At 37.4% G+C, this 19756-nt stretch overlaps 1 non-coding gene across 1 annotated transcript; it reads right to left on the reverse strand.

Moving 5' to 3' along the window:
- Positions 1–7345: 7345 nt before the first annotated feature.
- TRNAC-ACA lies at positions 7346–7417 on the reverse strand. The gene has a single exon. It is a non-coding gene; the product is annotated as a tRNA-Cys (tRNA).
- Between the last annotated feature and the right edge of the window lie 12339 nt (positions 7418–19756).

A 19756-nucleotide genomic window follows, 5' to 3' on the forward strand; every position in this document is an offset into this window, starting at 1 on the left:
ATATGAATCTCAGTTCAGTTCAATCACTCGGTCGTGTCTGATTCTTTGTGATCCCGTGGAATGCAGGATACCAGGCTTCCCTATCACCAACTCACAGAGTTTGCTCAAACTCATGTCCATCGACTGATGCCATCCAAACTTTTCCTACTCTGTCATCCCCTTCTCCTCCTGTTTTCAATCTTTCCCAGTATCAGGATCTTTTCCAATGAGTCAGTTCTTCACATCAGGTGGCCAAAATATTGGAGCTTCAGCTTCAGCATCAGTCCTTCCAATGAACACCCAAGACTGATCTCTTTTAGGATGGACTGGTTGGATCTCCTTGCAGTCCAAGGGACTCTCAGGAGTCTTCTCTAACACCACAGTTCAAAAGCATCAATTCTTCGGCACCCAGCTTTCTTTATGATCCAACTCTCACATCTATACATGACTACTGGAAAAACCATAGCTTTGACTGGACAGATCTTTTTTGGCAAAGTAATGTCTCTGCTTTTTAATATGCTGTCTAAGTTTGTTATAGCTTTTCTTCCAAGGAGTAAGCATCTTTTAATTTCACGACTGCAGCTATCATCTGCAGTGATTTTGGAGCCCAAGAAAATAAAGTCTGTCACTGTTTCCATTGTTTTGCCATGTTTTTCCATTCCGCATCTATTTCCCACGAAATGATGGGACCAGATGCCATGATCTTAGTTTTTTGAGTGTTGAGTTTTAACCCAGGTTTTTCACTCTCCTCTTTCACTTTCATCAGGAGGTTCTTTAGCTTCTCTTCACTTTCTGCCATAAGGATGGTGTCATCTGCATATCTGAAGTTATTGATATTTCTCCTGGCAATCTTGATTCCACCTTAAGCTTCATCCAGCCTGATATTTCAACTGATGTACTCTGCATAATCTTACATAAAGACATTAAGAAAGTTTTTTTTCTCTTCTTGATCTTTTATGATCTTTTAAAATAGGCACTACTTTCACTCTTTGGGAGAGATTTCAGCTTCTTTCCTTTCATCATAAAGAGGTAGGAATCACCCCAGTACTTCTACCTGAAATTGTGTTTCAATAAACTTTTTGAGGGTTTGATTGGCTAGCAGTAATGATATAGCTTGAGGTCTTCTGGTGGGGTTAGGAGGACAGAAGGGAGGATGTCTATTCCTTTTATTGTTTCACTTGGAAGAATTTAGGGCCCATGGCGACTGTCCAAACACAATTCTCTTTTATTATTTTATTGAGGACAATATTGTGCAAGTTTTCCTTTAATCTTTCATATGTTAGAAGTTCATTCATGCTTATATGCTTCCACTTATTCAGTAGATACTCTTCTAAGCTATAGGGATATAGCAGTGGATAAAATTAGACAAATCTTTAACTTTACGGAAATTACATTCCAGTGAAGATGTCATTTCATGAGGGAATTTGCCAATTTTGCATAATCATCTCCTATCCTTCCTTACTACAGATATATGACATATCATTTGGAAAGGGTTCAAAGATCTTGTATCAGTTCAGATCAGTTCAGTTGCTAAGTCATGACTGACTCTTTGTGACCCCATGAATCACAGCACGCCAGGCCTCCCTGTCCATCACCAACTCCCGGAGTTTACCGAAACTCATGTCCATTGAGTTGGTGATGCCATCCAACCATCTCATCCTCTGTTGTCCCCTTCTCCTTCTGCCTTCAATCTTTCCCAGCATCAGGGTCTTTTCAAATGAGTCAGCTCTTCGCATCAGGTGGCCAAAGTATTGGAGTTTCAGCTTCAACATCAGTCCTTCAAAAGAACACTCAGGATTGATCTCCTTTAGGATGGACTGGTTGGATCTCATTGCAGTCCAAGGGACTCTCAAGAGTCTTCTCCAACACCACAGTTCGAAAGCATCAATTCTTCTGTGCTCAGCTTTCTTTATAGTCCAACTCTCACATCCATACATGACTACTCTCACATACATACATGACGCCTTGACTAGGCAGAGCTTTGTTGACAAAGTAATGTCTCTGCTTTTCTATATGCTGTCTAGGTTGGTCATAATTTTCCTTCCAAGGAGTAAGTGTCTTTTAGTCTCATGGCTGCAATTACCATCTGCAGTGATTTTGGAGCCCCCAAAAATAAAGTCAGCCATTGTTTACACTGTTTCCTGATCTATTTGCCATGAAGTGACAGGACCGGATGCAATTTTACTTAATCTCATATTGTTTTCCCAGGAGAATGAAAAATAGTACATAGGGTTGTCAGAGAGATTATTTAGGCCCCCAGTAGAGGCTATTGCCAGGATTTTTTTTTTTTTTAACGATAGAGAGTTTACCATTCACTACCTGTGTTTACTCAGAATCCTGACTGCAGGAGACAGAAATCAAAATCAAATTAGCCAAGTAAAATGGGCAAATTAGTTCTTGGAAGAATTAGGTAGGGAATGCTAAGGGTAGAATATTGGGGGACACAGAACATGCAAACAATGCTGAAATCTCTGTTTCTCTCTATTTGTCTCTCTCTCTGGTCTCCAGACTCTGGTTCTTCGTGCACATTAGTCTCATTCTATCCTTATGCAGACAGCCTTTGTCCAGGTGACTCTCCTGGATTTCATGTGATGCCTTATACAGAGTAGGTGTACTTTACATCTAGAGAAGGGGACAATCTTTGAATGAGGGAAATCTCTATACTCTGGAGAAAATTCATGGCTACAGAGAACTATAGGATTGTATTATTTCTGCTCAGGGATCCTAGATTGTGCATAAAATTCCTGTGTGCTTTGGTACACGGGGACCACAGCATGTGACTTTGACAACATGAAGTTGGGCAGGCAGGCACAATTCCTAGAGAAAATGTTGCTGTTACCTATTTCTCTACTTTCAAATTCAGCACTGGCAGGTTTAAACACTGTTCATGAAGCATCTCTCCCTGGCTCTCCTTCTTTCTGCTGACCCTTCTTTCTCTCATTTTGAGGTCAAAGAAGAGAAGAATGAAGAGGGAGAGAAAGCGCAACTGCTGCTGCAGATGTATATGTGTGTGTCTGTGTGTGTGTGTGTAGTGCATGCAGGTGTGTGTTTATGTCTGCGCATGTGTGTGTCTGTGTGTGTGTGTGTAGTGCATGCAGGTGTGTGTTTGTATATGTGTGTCTCTGTGTGTGTGTGTGTAGTGCATGCAGGTGTATGTTTGTATATGTGTGTGTCTGTGTGTGTGTGTGTAGTGCATGCAGGTGTGTGTTTGTATATGTGTGTGTCTGTGTGTGTGTAGTGCATGCAGATGTGTATTTGTGTCTGCGCATGTGTGTGTCTGTGTGTGTGTGTGTAGTGCATGCAGGTGTGTGTTTGTATATGTGTGTGTCTGTGTGTGTGTGTGTAGTGCATGCAGGTGTGTGTTTATGTCTGCACACGTGTGTGTCTGTGTGTGTGTGTGTAGTGCATGCAGGTGTGTGTTTATGTCTGTGCACGTGTGTGTCTGTGTGTGTGTGTGTAGTGCATGCAGATGTGTGTTTGTATATATGTGGGTCTGTGTGTGTCTGTGTGTGTATGTGTAGTGCATGCAGATGTGTGTTTGTATATGTGTGGGTCTGTGTGTGTGTAGTGCATGCAGATGTGTATTTATGTCAGTGCATGTGTGTGTCTGTGTGTGTATGTGTAGTGCATGCAGATGTGTGTTTGTATATGTGTGGGTCTGTGTGTGTGTAGTGCATGCAGGTGTGTGTTTATGTCTGTGCATGTGTGTGTCTGTGTGTGTATGTGTAGTGCATGCAGATGTGTATTTATGTCTGTGCATGTGTGTCTGTGTGTGTATGTGTAGTGCATGCAGATGTGTGTTTGTATATGTGTGGGTCTGTGTGTGTGTAGTGCATGCAGGTGTGTGTTTATGTCTGTGCATGTGTGTGTCTGTGTGTGTATGTGTAGTGCATGCAGATGTGTATTTATGTCTGTGCATGTGTGTGTCTGTGTGTGTATGTGTAGTGCATGCAGATGTGTGTTTGTATATGTGTGGGTCTGTGTGTGTGTAGTGCATGCAGATGTGTATTTATGTCTGTGCATGTGTGTGTCTGTGTGTGTATGTGTAATGCATGCAGATGTGTGTTTGTATATGTGTGGGCCTGTGTGTGTGTAGTGCATGCAGATGTGTATTTATGTCTGTGCATGTGTGTGTCTGTGTGTGTATGTGTAGTGCATGCAGATGTGTGTTTGTATATGTGTGGGCCTGTGTGTGTGTAGTGCATGCAGATGCGTATTTATGTCTGTGCATGTGTGTGTCTGTGTGTAGTGCAGGCAGATGTGTGTTTATGTCTGTGTCTGTGCATGTGTATGTGTGTCCAAACATATAGATATGTATAGCTTGTTATTATGAAAAGATAAATACCACTTTAAACTTTCAATCATATGAACAAAAACTTTAATAAAAAAGATTATAAACATTATGTTTATAATTAACATTATGCAGCAAAGGATAGCCACCTTTCATTCTTTCCTCCTCAAGTTCGTTGAACTCCAATTCGCAGTGTGGGCGTTGGAGATATCAGTTACAAGCCATTCTGGATGAATCCAAGTGTGAAGAAAATAATCTTTGCTTCTACTTCTAAATGCAAGGGTTCTAAATTGAGAGTATTAAATGGGCTACTTTCTCTGAGTTGAATTTTCTGTGGAGGAAAAAGCTTCAATGAATTTAATTGGTTGTTTAGTGGAGTGAGAAATATTAAACTGCTAACTCCATGGAGACATAGCCTTTCTATACAGCTTTGGGACGTGTCTTGAGTATAAAATAAAACTCAGTTATACTGGATTGTCACTGATTCAAAGTATAAGATTATTTGAACAGGTACTAACCTGTCCCCATCTCATATCAGTTCTAGTTGGATCTAATTAAGCAACTAAATATTGTAAGTTTTTAAGAAATATGTGATTGCCTTATGGGGAGAAGGTGTCTTCTCTCAAGCAAGTAGCTTAAAAATGCAGTTGATACAAACAAGCAATACTCACTCCAGGTTTCTGAATATAAAGTACGTGTATGTAAAATGAATTTAATAAAAATTGTGCTCTTAATTTTAAAATTTCACTTAATGGGTTTCTAAAATCTTTAGCATCATCATTTTTATGAACACTACCTCAAAAAGATTATATAATAATTTGATGAGGCTGCCACTCTTTTCTTGCATAGGTTACAATTACTGAGATTTTCATAACTGTGAATTCAGTAGGGGAAATTTTTTCAACATCAATTGCCTTCACGCATAAGATCCTAGACATTAACTTATATATTCACTAAAGTTGAACAACAAACACAAAGTCTTATTGACAGATTACTATTTATGAGACTGAGAGTCATAAAAATCAGACCAGGTTTCCACTAATACTTTTTAGAAGTTTATCACCTATGAAAGAATTGTAAGTCCTCATGACAATTTTAGTATAAAAAGCAGAACATTTTGCTTTGTTTCATGCTTTCTTTTGCTGACTAAAACAAACCAGTCAGATGGCCAATAGGCACATTAAAGGATGTTTCAGTTCAGTTCAGTCTCTCAGTCGTGTCCGACTCTTTGCAACCCCATGAACCGCAGCACACCAGGTCTCCCTGTCCATCACCAACTCCTGGAGTTTATTCAAACTCATGTCCATTGAGTCGGTGATGCCATCCAACCTTCTCATCCTCTGTTGTTCCCTTCTCCTCCTGCCCTCAATCTTTCCCAGCATCAGGGTCTTTTCAAATGAGTCAGCTCTTCGCATCAGGTGGCCAAAGTATTGGAGTTTCAGCTTCAGCATCAGTCCTTCCAATGAACACCTAGGACTGATCTCCCTTAGGATGGACTGGTTGGATCTCCTTGCAGTCCAAAAGACTCTCAAGAGTCTTCTCCGACACCACAGTTCAAAAGCATCAATTCTTCTGAACTCGGCTTTCTTTATAGTCCAAATCTCACATCCATACATGACTATTGGAAAAACCATAGCCTTGACTAGACAGACCTTTGTTGACAAAGTGATGTCTCTGCTTTTTAATATGCTATCTAGGTTGGTTATAACTTTTCTTCCAAGGAGTAAGCATCTTTTAATTTCATGGCTGCAGTCACCATCTGCAGTGATTTTGGAGCCCAGAAAAATAAAGTCAGCTACTGTTTCCCCATCTATTTGCCGTGAAGTGATGGGACCGGATGCCATGATCTTAGTTTTCTGAATGTTGTGCTTTAAGCTTTAAGCCAACTTTTTCACTCTTCTCTTTCACTTTCATCGAGAGACCCTTTAGTTCTTCTTCTCTTTCTGCTGTAAGGGTGATGTCATATGTGTATCTGAGGTTATTGATATTTCTCCCAGCAATCTTGATTCCAGCTTGTACTTCCTCCAGCCCGGCATTTCTCATAATGTACTCTGCATATAAGTTAAATAAGCAGGGTGACAATATACAGCCTTGATGGACTCCTTTTCCCATTTGGAACCAGTCTGTTGTTCCATGTCCAGTTCTAACTTTTGCTTCCTGATCTGCATACAGGTTTCTCAAGAGGTAGGTCAGGTGGTCTGGTATGCCCATCTCTTTCAGAATTTTCCACAGTTTATTGTTTACAGAAATGCAAATTAAAAGTACAATGTGGTATCCCTTCACACAGGTCAGAATGTTCGTCGTTAAAAGTTTATAGATAGTAAATGCTGGAGACAATGTAGAGAAAAAGGAACCCTCTTTCCCTGTTGATGGGAATAAAGGGAGAACAGCATGAAGTTTCCTTAGAAAACTAAAACTAGAGATACCATATGATCTAGCAATACCATTCCTGAGCATATATTCAGAGAAATTAAAAAAGATGCATGCACCCAAATGTTCATAGCAGTACTATTTACAATGGCCAAGACATGAAAGTAACCTAAACGCCCATCGAATGGATAAATAAGATGTTTTATATATATATATATGTGTGTGTGTATATATATACACACACAACAAATATATATACACACATACAAATATATATACATGATATATACATGCATACACACACAATGGAATATTCCTCAGTCATAAAAATGAATGAATAATGCTATTTGCAGCAACATGGATGGATCTATAGATTATCATACTAAGTGAAGTGAGACAAAGGCAAATATCATATGACTCACTTATATGTAGAGTCTAAAATAAATAATACAAATGAACTCATTTACAAAACAGAAATAGACCCACAGACATATAAAACAAACTTATGGTTGCCATACGGGGAAAGTAGGGGAAGGCTAAATTAAGACTTGGGGATTAACACATATATACTACTGAAAGTAAAGTCACTCAGTCGTGCCCGACTCTTTGCAACCCCATGGACTGTAGCTCTCCAGGCTCCTCAGTCCATGGGATTCTCCAGGCAAGAACACTGGAGTGGGTTGCCATTTCCTTCTCCAGGGGATATTCCCAACCCAGGGATCGAACCCGGGTCTCCTGCATTGTAGGCAGACACTTTACCATCTGAGCTACCAGGGAAGCCCATATATACTACTAACTATATATAAAATAGATAAACAACAAGGACCTACCAGATAGCATGAGGAACTGTATTCAGTGTCTTGCAATAACCTATAATAGAAAATAATCTGAAAAAGAATATACATATGTGTATATTTTTATTTATTTATTTATTTTTATTTTTATTTATTTTTATTTTTTATTTTTTGTCATACATTGATATGAACCAGCCATAGATTTACACGTATTCCCCATCCCAATCCCCCTTCCCACCTCCCTCTCCACCCGATTCCTCTGGGTCTTCCCAGTGCACCAGGCCCGAGCACTTGTCTCATGCATCCCACCTGGGCTGGTGATCTGTTTCACCATAGATAGTATACATGCTGTTCTTTTGAAATATCCCACCCTCACATTCTCCCACAGAGTTCAAAAGTCTGTTCTGTATTTCTGTGTCTCTTTTTCTGTTTTGCATATAAGGTTATCGTTACCATCTTTCTAAATTCCATATATATGTGTTAGTATGCTGTAATGTTCTTTATCTTTCTGGCTTACTTCACTCTGTATAAGGGGCTCCAGTTTCATCCATCTCATTAGGACTGATTCAAATGAATTCTTTTTAACGGCTGAGTAATATTCCATGGTGTATATGTACCACAGCTTCCTTATCCATTCATCTGCTGATGGGCATCTAGGTTGCTTCCATGTCCTGGCTATTATAAACAGTGCTGTGATGAACATTGGGGTGCACGTGTCTGGTTTCAGATCTGGTTTCCTCAGTGTGTATGCCCAGAAGTGGGATTGCTGGGTCATATGGCAGTTCTATTTCCAGTTTTTTAAAGAATCTCCACACTGTTTTCCATAGCGGCTGTACTAGTTTGCAATCCCCCCAACAGTGTAAGAGGGTTCCCTTTTCTCCACACCCTCTCCAGCATTTATTGCTTGTAGACTTTTGGATAGCAGCCATCCTGACTGGCGTGTAATGGTACCTCATTGTGGTTTTGATTTGCATTTCTCTAATAATGAGTGACGTTGAGCATCTTTTCATGTGTTTGTTAGCCATCTGTATGTCTTCTTTGGAGAAATGTCTGTTTAGTTCTTTGGCCCATTTTTTGATTGGGTCATTTATTTTTCTGGAATTGAGCTGCAGGAGTTGCTTGTATATTTTTGAGATTAATCCTTTGTCTGTTGCTTCATTTGCTATTATTTTCTCCCAATTTGACGGCTGTCTTTTCACCTTACTTATAGTTTCCTTTGTAGTGCAAAAGCTTTTAAGTTTCATTAGGTCCCATTTGTTTAGTTTTGCTTTTATTTCCAATATTCTGGGAGGTGGGTCATAGAGGATCTTGCTGTGATTTATGTCGGAGAGTGTTTTGCCTATGTTCTCCTCTAGGAGTTTTATAGTTTCTGGTCTTACATTTAGATCTTTAATCCATTTTGAGTTTATTTTTGTGTATGGTGTTAGAAAGTGTTCTAGTTTCATTCTTTTACAAGTGGTTGACCAGTTATCCCAGCACCACTTGTTAAAGAGGTTGTCTTTTTTCCATTGTATATCCTTGCCTCCTTTGTCAAAGATAAGGTGTCCATAGGTCCGTGGATTTATCTCTGGCCTTTCTATTCTGTTCCATTGATGTATATTTCTGTCTTTGTGCCAGTACCATACTGTCTTGATGACTGTGGCTTTGTAGTAGAGTCTGAAGTCAGGCAGGTTGATTCCTCCAGTTCCATTCTTCTTTCTCAAGATTACTTTGGCTATTCGAGGTTTTTTGTATTTCCATACAAATTGTGAAATTATTTGTTCTAGTTCTGTGAAAAATACCGTTGGTAGCTTGATAGGGATTGCATTGAATCTATAGATTGCTTTGGGTAGAATAGCCATTTTGACAATATTGATTCTTCCAATCCATGAACACGGTATGTTTCTCCATCTGTTTGTGTCCTCTTTGATTTCTTTCATCAGTGTTTTATAGTTTTCTATGTATAGGTCCTTTGTTTCTCTAGGTAGATATACTCCTAAGTATTTTATTCTTTTTGTTGCAATGGTGAATGGTATTGTTTCCTTAATTTCTCTTTCTGTTTTCTCATTGTTAGTGTAAAGGAATGCAAGGGATTTCTGTGTGTTAATTTTATATCCTGCAACTTTACTATATTCATTGATTAGCTCTAGTAATTTTCTGGTAGAGTCTTTAGGGTTTTCTATGTAGAGGATCATGTCATCTGCAAACAGTGAGAGTTTCACTTCTTCTTTTCCTATCTGGATTCCTTTTACTTCTTTTTCTGCTCTGATTGCTGTGGCCAAAACTTCCAGCACTATGTTGAATAGTAGTGGTGAGAGTGGGCACCCTTGTCTTGTTCCTGATTTCAGGGGAAATGCTTTCAATTTTTCACCATTGAGGGTGATGCTTGCTGTGGGTTTGTCATATATAGCTTTTATTATGTTGAGGTATGTTCCTTCTATTCCTGCTTTTTGGAGAGTTTTAATCATAAATGAGTGTTGAATTTTGTCAAAGGCTTTTTCTGCATCTATTGAGATAATCATATGGTTTTTATCTTTCAATTTGTTAATGTGGTGTATTACATTGATTGATTTGCGGATATTAAAGAATCCTTGCATTCCTGGGATAAAGCCCACTTGGTCATGGTGTATGATTAATACCCCACTCACAACTATGGATAGATCAACTAAACAGAAAATTAACAAGGAAACACAAACCTTAAATGACACAATGGACCAGCTAGACCTAATCGATATCTATAGGACATTTCACCCCAAAACAATCAACTTCACCTTTTTCTCAAGTGTACACGGAACCTTCTCCAGAATAGATCACATCCTGGGCCATAAATCTGGTCTTGGAAAATTCAAAAAAATTGAAATCATTCCAGTCATCTTTTCTGACCACAGTGCAGTAAGATTAGATCTCAATTACAGGAAAAAAATTGTTAAAAATTCAAACATATGGAGGCTAAATAACACGCTTCTGAATAACCAACAAATCATAGAAGAAATCAAAAAAGAAATCAAAATATGTACAGAAATGAATGAAAATGAAAACACAACAACCCAAAACCTGTAGGACACTGTAAAAGCAGTGCTAAGGGGAAGGTTCATAGCATTACAGGCTTACATCAAGAAACAAGAAAAAAGTCAAATAAATAACCTAACTCTACACCTAAAGCAACTAGAGAAGGAAGAAATGAAGAACCCCAGGGTTAGCAGAAGGAAAGAAATCTTAAAAATCAGGGCAGAAATAAATGTAAAAGAAACTAAAGAGACCATAGCAAAAAGCAACAAAGCTAAAAGTCGGTTTTTTGAAAAAATAAACAAAATTGACAAGCCATTAGCAAGACTCATTAAGAAGCAAAGAGAGAAGAACCAAATTAACAAAATTAGAAATGAAAATGGAGAGATCACAACAGACAACATTGAAATACAAAGGATCATAAGAGACTACTACCAGCAGCTCTATGCCAATAAAATGGACAACTTGGATGAAATGGACAAATTCTTAGAAAAGTATAACTTTCCAAAACTGAACCAGGAAGAAATAGAAGATCTTAACAGACCCATCACAAGCAAGGAAATCGAAACTGTAATCAAAAATCTTCCAGCAAACAAAAGCCCAGGACCAGATGGCTTCACAGCTGAATTCTACCAAAAATTTAGAGAAGAGCTAACACCTATCTTACTCAAACTCTTCCAGAAAATTGCAGATGAAGGTAAGCTTCCAAACTCATTCTATGAGGCCACCATCACCCTAATTCCAAAACCAGACAAAAATGCCACAAAAAAAGAAAACTACAGGCCAATATCACTGATGAACATAGATGCAAAAATCCTTAACAAAATTCTAGCAAACAGAATCCAACAACATATTAAAAAAATCATATGTGTATATTTTTATATATATATACATAATTAAGTCATTTTGCTGACATCTGAAACTAACACAATATTGTAAATAAACTATATTTCAATTAAAAGTGCATTTTTGAAGAAACAGATAAGCTCATTTTAAATTTCATGTGGCAAAGCAGACTGTTTTCATTAATATTTTTAAGATGTTCATCAAGAAATAATTCTAAGTTCTTATGACAATTTTAATGTTAAAAACATTTTGCTTTTTTATGCTTTCTTTTGATTAAAAAAAGTTATCTCTCAACAATCTTGAAAAATAAAAATGAGGATAGAAAAGTTGATTACATGATTTCAAGATTTACCAATCTATAGATATTAAAAGACAGTATCTTACAAAGATAGACATATAGATCAATGAAGTTCAGAAATAGACCAAATGTATATGGTCAGCTGATTTTTAATAAAGATACTTAGGCATTCAAATAAAGGAAAAAATAATATTTTCAACAAACGTTAGTAGAACAACTGTATATTTGTACAAATAAAATGAATCTCAAACTTTACTTCATACCATATTAAAAAAGTGACTTGAAATAAATCATAGACCTAAACATAAGAGCAAAGATGATAAAACTTCTGGAAAAAAAAATGTAACCTAAATATTTACTCAAGAGAAAGAAAAATATTTGTATATTCAAAGACTTGTATGTAAATATTCATAACCACATTATTCATAATAGCCAAATAGTGGAAAAACTCAAATGTCCATTAACTAGTGAATGGATAAATCATTTGTGATATAGCTTTCCTTAGAAACTGCTAAGAAATAAATGTGATTGATATGAAAATAGGCCTGAAAAATATTAATCTCACAATTTTATACCAAAAGCAAGAAGTAAAAAAAAAAAGAAAACACCAAGACTACATGCTGGATTGCATTTATTTGAAATTCTAGAAAAGGCAAAAATACAAAGTCAGAAAGCAAATCAGTGGTTGCCTAAGGCTGTAGGCAAGGGGGAGAATTCATTGCAAAGGGGCATGAAAACACTTTTAGAGAGCCATTTTACATCATGATTACAATGATGAGTCTACAACTACTAAAATTCAAATAAGTGTATTTTATTATATGTAAATTTCATATACAAAGCCATTTAAAGTGTGGGGGAGGAGGGAATGACGGGCCTGAAGTGCCACTGACACATGTTAAATGACAAACTATTTGTAGCAACATGGATGGATCTAGAGATTATCATATTAAGTGAAGTGAGACAAAGGCAAATATCATATGACATCACTTATATGTAGAGTCTAAAATAAATACTACAAATGAACTTATTTACAAAACAGAAGAAAAAATAACAAAGTTGTATCTTTAAAGCGGTTATTTTTAAATATCTTCCTATCTTTTGGATGAAAAAGCAATTTTTATAGCAGAGACTGTCTGAATTAGCCCTTCCCATTCTTTCCCCATCAGGTGTAATAATGGCCCTGTAAAGCATTATTAGCAGATATAAAATGAATACAAAGTAAAACCTGGTTTCTTCAACACTATCTACTAATGGTAACAAACAGAAGGGTTGTAACCTCACATCACGAACTTTTAAAAAGTGACTATGATTCAATTAACTAAAAAATATTAAGTAAAAAGTGACCACGAGGGACTTCTTCGGTGGTCCAGTGATTAACAATCCACCTTCCAATGCAGGGGACATGGGTTCAATCCCCGGTCCTCTGGGAATTAAGATCCCAAATGCCTTGGGGCAACTAAGCCTGTATGCCACAAGAAAGACCCAGCATAGCAAAAAAAGAGAAAAAGTGACCATTAAAAGTAGAAGCCTTGAAAACTCTGGTGTGGTATAGTGGGAAAAGGCCCTCAACTTCACCCCATCCCTATCAATTGGCAGATTCACAAAGATTCTCATGAAGGCTTTCTACTTGTGAAAATGTGGCCTAGGGTTTAAGTGGGAAGATCTGCGAAAAGATGAAAATCCCCTCGGAGGGAAGAATGGCTGCCAAAATTTGCCACCTTATAGGTCTGCGGAAGTGAGGTAGATGAGAAAAAAATTGACAGGAGATAATTGTACTTATGGTCAAGGAGGCCCTAGTACTTGACTTTCCTCTGGTTCTCAAGGACAAAACCATGATCAAGTCCTCTAGAAGGAATTGTCCCAATGCACCCTCGAGTTCCCTCTCTCTCTCTGAACATTGGCTAGAATTCAACTCCCAGTCCTACTTAAGTTCATTAGAGTAAAGTTAAATGAATTGAAGTTATGCTACATAGAATGCTAAAGAGAAGTCATTCAAACTATATGGAGAGACAAGAAATAGTGTATATAGCACTGTCTAATTTAAGTATGAAACAAATACAAGGAAATGGCATGACAACTAAACATTGTCATTGTTAAACAGGGTCATTGGGTATAAAAATATCATGAATTCTGTAAGGTAAGAAACCACAAGCTATAGAAGAAAAGAGTATCCTTGAGTACTTCGTGTTGTAGAAGAAAATAATGATAATATAATTTCATTAAACAACTTCTGAAATCTGAAACAAGAGAAGAATGAGATAGAAAAATCAGTTCCAAACCAAGGAAAAATATCTAAATATGATGGAAACAGCAAGTAATATATTAGACGTGGTTGACAGATAAATAAATGACTTGATGCAAAACCTTGAGATAATCATAGTTAATATAGAAGGAAAAATAGAAACTGAAGAGATCATTTTATTTTTTCCTTTCCAATATGTATGCTCTTTCTTTCTCTACACTTCCTTCTTTTTTGGCACTGTCTAGGACTTCCAGGGAAATAACGAATGGGTCGTTGAGAGGACAAACTCGCCTATTCTTTAACTTAGAGGGAAAGTATTCAGGCTTTCACCATTTCTCAGATTTTTTCTGATGAGGTTCTCAGACCTCAGTGTCCAGTTGCATTTGGCAGTATTCAAAAGCATTCAGAATGAATCATTATTTTTAAGTTTCCTTTCTAGTCATCCCATATATCTCAGACCTTACAGACCTTCCTTTATAAATAAGAGATGAAATAGAAATTAATTCCAGTGATTTGCAGAAAAACCCAAATAGTTTCTTGGACTTTTTGTAGGCTTAGCCAATATGAATATATTCACAAATAAATTGTTCTTGTTTTATTCATTGGAAATCACAGGTAAACCGTTTTATTTTCCCCTTCCTCTCATAAATACTAGGATCTTTATAAATCTTCAAATAGCTAGACTTTCAATACAGTCTCATAAAGATTTTAAAATTCTATCTCATTTCACTTCCTAAACATTAAGGGTGTGTAGGCATGGGACTGAAACATTTTATAACTAGGACATATGAAGTGTTAGGTTGTTCCAAGGACTGTTACTGTGGAGAATATACCATCTGTCTTTACTGTGAACACATTGTGACTATCTAGTTGGTGAAAAAGATTGGAGCCGTCTTTAGGAATTCATTCATGCTGTTGACCTATGCAAAGAGTCCTAGGACAGTCATTTTGTGTTTTGTGATTTTGCTATTGATATCTCTGTCCTAGGTCCTGAAGAATGGATGTGGTTGTTCTTTCACTGCTGCAGGGTGAGATAGGCCACCTATGTTTTAGAGTTATCTATTTATTTAGATTGCCAGGAGAAATATCAATAACCTCAGATATGCAGATGACACCATCCTTATGGCAGAAAGTGAAGAGGAACTAAAATGCATCTTGATGAAAGTGAAAGAAGAGAGTGAAAAAGTTGGCTTAAAGCTCAATATTCAGAAAACTAACATCATGGCATCTGGTCCCATCACTTCATGGGAAGTAGATGGGGAAACAGTGGAAACAGTGTCAGACTTTATTTTGGGGGGCTCCAAAATCACTGCAGATGGTGATTGCAGCCATGAAATTAAAAGACACTTACTCCTTGGAAGGAAAGTTATGATCAACCTAGATAGCATATTAAAAAGCAGAGACATTACTTTGTCAACAAAGGTCTGTCTAGTCAAGGCTGTGGTTTTTCCAGTGCTCATGTATGGATGTGAGAGTTGGACTGTGAAGAAAGCTGAGTGCCGAAAAATTGATGCTTTTGAACTGTGGTGTTGGAGAAGACTCTTGAGAGTCCCTTGGACTGCAAGGAGATCCAACCAGTCCATCCTAAGGGAGATAAGTCCTGGGTGTTCATAGGAAGGACTGATGCTGAAGCTGAAACTCCCATACTTGGGCCACCTGATGTGAAAAGTTGACTCATTGGAAAAGACCCTGACGCTGGGCAAGATTGAGGGCAGGAGGAGAAGGGGACGACACAGGATGACATGGCTGGATGGAATCACTGACTCAATGGACATGAGTTTTAGTGGACTCCGGGTGTTGGTGATGGACAGGGAGTCCTGGCATGCTGCAATTCATGGGGTCGCAAAGAGTGGGACACGTCTGAGCGACTGAACTGAACTGAACTGATTTATTGTCTGAAGAAGTAGTATTCAACTGCTACTTTACCTTATAAGGCTACAGCTAACAAACATTTCTTTCTTTTTCTCCTGTCTATTTCCCAGATATTCTGAAAATAGAAATAACTGTTAGTTACTCCTCTCAGATTATTTCGTGTATCATTTCTTTATCTACCTGCCACAACTAAGACAATCATGCTGTTCATTCATTTCTCTCATAACCAGATCCACTCCATCTGAATATCAAGAATAAGACACATAATAATGTACTTTATTCTTCCCTGCTCATAAATTGATTATTTCAATAATTACTAAAATAAAAGGACTTAACCAAAATAATGTATTTATCTATAATTTCTCATACCTTTATTAATTTCTTCCTTCCTTCTTTCAATCTACATATATGTGAAAAACTTACTGTCTATATTTGTGATATACTGTTCTTTAGCATTGAAGAAGAAACAGTAATAATAACGATAAGAATAATGAATATTAATCCTTTAAAACATATAATTAAAATGGGAGACAGAAACAAAACAAAATGAAGAAAAAGAAATGTTGTGTGTGATGCAAAGAAGTAAAAGAAGAGATTTTCTTAAACATGGAGACAAACAAAATAGCTTTTAAACAAATGAAAGAGGAAAGTGTTCCTAGTTGTTTATAAGTTTCTAAAATGTGTAAGATCATACAGGCAATGCTAGGAGTAAGAAACATAGCCATACTGTCAATTGCATCTGACTTTAAATTAAATGGGCTATTCCATATCCTGACACTTATCTTTTGCAGAATAATACAGAAAACTACTTCATAGAGAAGAGAACACAGTTTCAACACAAAGCAACCTGGGACCTGAAAAATCCCTGGATCTCAGAGTCCCCAGAGCTGTGAAATTTCCGAAGAAATAATAGACTTCTACTACAGTCTTCAAGTCTTCTAGCATTGTCATCATAATTAAGTAAAATCAATATACCTTTATCATCACAGCACTTTAAGCTTTATTCTGAAAAAAAATAACATGCACATGAATATTACAGATGTGTCCAAACATGGAATGGACACAAATATATATATATAAAGACTATATATAAAGCAAAGGGAGATTTCAGTTTGCTTGCTCAGTTAAGTAAATGGGAGACGTTTGAAACTTTTTTTTAGGAAAAGGACAACTCTTTCTGGTAAAGATGCTGTAATCTTACAGTCCCCACCACAGCTCAATAAAAGCAGCAGTACACATACCCATGGAGAAGACAATGGTGCCCCATTCCAGGACTCTTACCTGGAGAATCCCATGGACGGAGGAGCCTGCTAGGCTGCGGTCCATGGGGTCACTAAGAGTCGGACATGACTGAGCAACTTCACTTTCACTTTTCACTTTCATGCATTGGGGAAGGAAATGGCAACCCACTCCAGTGTTCTTGCCTGGAGAATCCCAGGGACGGGGGAACCTGGTGGGCTGCCGTCTGTGGGGTCACACAGAGTTGGACACGACTGAAGTGACTTAGCAGCAGCAACACACACACCCAGTCTTGTATTACTGATAAAAGGTATTGGAGGACCATTAAGAATTGTTTATTTTGATTGGCTGATTAATTTATTGACTTAAGACTATGTCTTGAAAATTATGAGACATAGAGAATTGGACTAAAATTCAGTTTAACCATACAGCAATTTTACTTAGACTTTATTTAACACTGGTTTCTACTACCTGGAAAATGTATCTATGGTGAGTTGCATTGTCTTTTGACTATGATAGCACTAGATTCTCTTCAAAGGTTTACTCTTATTACTAGGAAAGAAAGAACATGATAACACTCATGGTCAGAACGTACAGTACCTTGGTAATATGAACATCCATAATTTCTTGTTCAAACAAACATGCTATGTGGTTTGTTTGAAGTCTTTTCTCATGACCATCTGTTCTCACAGGACAGATGAAGGCAGTGATTCCTTTCTTACTGACAGCGCTCTTCAACTCCGAAAACATTGTATGTTTCTTAGCAAGCAGGAACACTTGTGGGTGTTGGTACTTTCTGACTTTAATTGTTTAAAAATATTTCTCTCATGGGAAAAAAAAATAACAATTCAGAATGAAACGTAAAATCCCTTACTCTTCCACACTCTCATTCCAACAAATCTTCAGAAGTAACCACTTAGTCTTTCATGTTGCCACCCAGTTATTTTCCATTTGTATATATACATATGTCCATACTTTCATCTTTTTATTTAACACAGGTCATACTTCATTGTTCTGATAATGTGAACTTTAATCTGATGAAGAGAAAGTGACAACAAGATCAATATTTTATTGCTGTTTAATCATTACAGTTAAACTCAAAACATGGAAGTTTTTTAAGTGCAATTAAACTTTTTTCTTCCATTTATTTTTATTAGTTGGAGACTAATTACTTTACAATATTGTAGTGGTTTTTGTCATACATTGACATGAATCAGCCACGGATTAACAAGTATTTCCCATCCCGATCCCCCCTCCCACCTCCCTCTCCACCCGATTCCTCTGGGTCTTCCCAGTGCACCAGGCCCGAGCACTTGTCTCATGCATCCAGCCTGGGCTGGTGATCTATTTCACACTAGATAATATACATGTTTCGATGCTGTTCTCTCGAAACATCCCACCCTCACCTTCTCCCACAGAGTCCAAAATTCTGTTCTGTACATCAATTAAACTTTTAACCATCAAATCTTGATTAACAGAGTAAGAACTCTGGAGTGAGTCTGCCTCGTTGAAACCTTTGGTCCATCACTCTTAATATAAGGTTTTAGGCAAATTGCTTTAACGCTTTGGGCCTCAATCTCCTAACCAGAAACATAGGATATAATACCACCTCCTTCGAATTGATGTTGTACAACTGAGTTCATATCTCTAACATGTGTCAAATAGATATTGTCACACCTAAAATACTACATTTCACCTATAGTTATGACTGTTATTCCCATGGAACAGGAAACAGCAACCCATTCCAGTATTCTTGCCTGGATTATCCCATGGACAGAGGAGCCTGGCGGGCTAAAGTCCATGGGATCACAAAGAGTCGGACATGACTGAAGCGACTTAGCATGCATAATATATGACTATTATTATGAATCAATGGCTTCCTACTGCTCGAGGTCTTAAATCTATAAAGCCAACACGATGTCTCTGCATGGTCTCCACTGTATGTCTTACCAAACCATGCCCTGTTCACAAGTCCTTAACATGGATTGAGCTTCTTCACTTCTTAGGTCTTTTTTTCTTTTTTAACAATGAATAGTTTAAAGACTTTTTTGATATGGGCCATTTTTAAAGTCTTTATTGAATTTGTTACAGTATTGCTTCTATTTTCTGTTTTGACTTTTTAGCCAAGAGGCACATGGGACCTTAGCTCCTCACTCAGAGATTGAACCTGCAACTCCTGCATTAGAAGGCAAAGTTTCAACCACTGGACTGCCAAGAAAGTCCCACCCCTTAAATCTTTGTACTTGCGTGCAACTTTTCATGTTGTCTCCTAATTTTATAGTACCTCACCCCTTCCCTGGGTAGTTGTTACATTCTTATGTCTCAGCTGAAAAGTCATTTTTTGAAAAAAAAAATCTTGTCTAACTCTCAGGCTAAGTCAGATTCCTCTTATGAAAGTGAGCAGTAATCACTTGTTTATCACCCATAACCACTCATGACAGTGAAAGGAGACAGTGCTGGTTATTAGTCTAGGACAATAGGATTATGTGGGAATTGTTCAAGACTTACTGGGATGTACACACTTTCTACCTATACTACATTGCTATAACATCTTTTACTTTTCTTCTGTACACAAACTTACAATTGTATTTAATTAACTGTGCAAGTATTTATTCATGTCTTATTTTTGTGCTGGTCTGTAAGCTCACTGTGTCTTATTTACCACTCTATTGCCAGATCCTAGCATACTGCCTAGCAAACTCCTCTAAATATTGTTGAATGAATGCGTAATAGTAGTCTGTGTTGTATCAGAATCAAAGCAGGTTCCACACTGGGCCATTTCAGGCCAGTCCTAAGTGCAGAAGCTTGACTTTTCTCTCATTTGAAGAAATTGTTAATCT

The sequence above is a fragment of the Cervus elaphus genome, chromosome 6 (assembly GCF_910594005.1).
Source record: "Cervus elaphus chromosome 6, mCerEla1.1, whole genome shotgun sequence".
Taxonomy (NCBI): domain Eukaryota; kingdom Metazoa; phylum Chordata; class Mammalia; order Artiodactyla; family Cervidae; genus Cervus; species Cervus elaphus.